We start from the raw sequence: 1,687 nt of genomic DNA on the forward strand, positions 1-1,687 counted from the left end.
TGCTGGGGCAGGATATAGTACAAAGGGGAGATATTTGCTTTGCGTAACCAACCTTGGTTTGATCATTGGTACCACACATGGTCCCTTAAGTACTGCCAGGAGTGATACTTAAATTATTTTACAGTCCCAGTACCACATGGTCAAATAAATCGAATACAACAAAGTCAGGACTAAGCCCTGATCATGGCTGGGTATAGCCCAAAAGTGGAAAAAGAGAAAAATGTGATATTTTTCAATATTGAATCTTATGTATGCTATTTAATGCTATAAATGAGGCAGTTCTCATTTTATTAAATATCTCTCTACTGAAAATGTTTGTTTTTACTGATGACAAAAAAAATCACATTTTAATTTGTAATTATAGAAAGATCTGAACACTTCAATCACTCACTGTCCAGAATAATTATAGTCATATCATTTTGGTTTTTTCTTTCATTTCCACATGTTGTTTTACAAACTTGATATCACATTGTTAACAGTTTTATATCCTGCTTTTCATAGGATGAACATTGTTTTGTGTCCATGAAAATCCTGTCATAAGAAATCTGTGGGTGCTTGCTTCGGCAGCACATATACTAAAATTGGAACGATACAGAGAAGATTAGCATGGCCCCTGCGCAAGGATGACACGCAAATTCGTGAAGCGTTCCATATTTAAAAAAAAAAAAAAGAAATCTGTGGGATAAATTTTTATTAGGGTAGAACCTTAGTAACCATTCCACAACTTTTTAGATATTTTGCTTTTTTCTTTTCACAAACATATTTTTAAACGGTGGCTGTGAATGTGAATGTGAATGTTTTTGAGCATACATAAGTCTTTTCTCTACTGGAGACTTTTTCCACCTGGTTTATCAAAACTGGAATTAACCTGTTTCCACTCAGAGGTTTCTGTCATACCAATGCATTCATTATGAATGGTATAGGAGATTACAGATAGAATGTTCTAAAAGGGTAACTTCTCTAATTCTATAGAATAGTTTCCTGGAAACAAAACTAAACCAAAGGACATGCATTTGGTACCTTTTTTTAAATTGGTTTTATCTTCCCCAGAAGCTATTGCAATTTATGTTTTAGTCTGCCATTATTTACGCAATCCAGTCCAGAACAAGGTTCTCTCCCTCCTCTCTCTCACATTTTGCAAAGGAACTTAATAGAGAACATCTTGTTGTAGCCCATTTGCATGACACCAGTAATATATAAAATTTTTCCTAGATATTACTTTCGGGCTGCTGTCTTTGCTTCTCTAGTGCATTACCTTCATTTTCAATTCACTGATGGAATCTGTGGTCCAACCTTCCCATCTTTGGAGTCATGAAAGGAGCTAAGCCTGCTGATCCCACAACACTGGCCCCATTTATTGGGTATCATTAGTACCTATTTGCTAACCAAATGAGCTATCCATCAGCAGTTCAAAATATCTCTGGCCAGAAATACAAAATATGGAGGCCACAGTGAACCTTCTCATTATGCCTTGACCATTCCTCTTAAAAGGAACTTTTGGGCCCTTTCCTTTAAGAGGCCAGGGAAGCACTTACACTTAAAAATGAGAATAAATAGGAGCATCATCTTGAAACTGACCTTATTCAGTTGAGAAACAACAGGTTAGTAAGCCCTGTCTCAGGTCTTCCTGACTCTATTGTATGGGTGCAAGTTTCTCAGATTGATCGTAGCTGCCTTGCTTCATCTA

General features: G+C 36.3%; 1 non-coding gene across 1 annotated transcript; it reads left to right on the forward strand.

The window, feature by feature from the left end:
• The first annotated feature begins 551 nt into the window (after positions 1-551).
• Positions 552-658, forward strand: LOC126028988 (U6 spliceosomal RNA). Its single transcript, XR_007502653.1, has one exon. It is a non-coding gene; the product is annotated as a U6 spliceosomal RNA (small nuclear RNA).
• The last annotated feature ends 1,029 nt before the right edge of the window (positions 659-1,687 follow it).

Source organism: Suncus etruscus, chromosome 14, assembly GCF_024139225.1.
Source record: "Suncus etruscus isolate mSunEtr1 chromosome 14, mSunEtr1.pri.cur, whole genome shotgun sequence".
NCBI classification, from domain to species: domain Eukaryota; kingdom Metazoa; phylum Chordata; class Mammalia; order Eulipotyphla; family Soricidae; genus Suncus; species Suncus etruscus.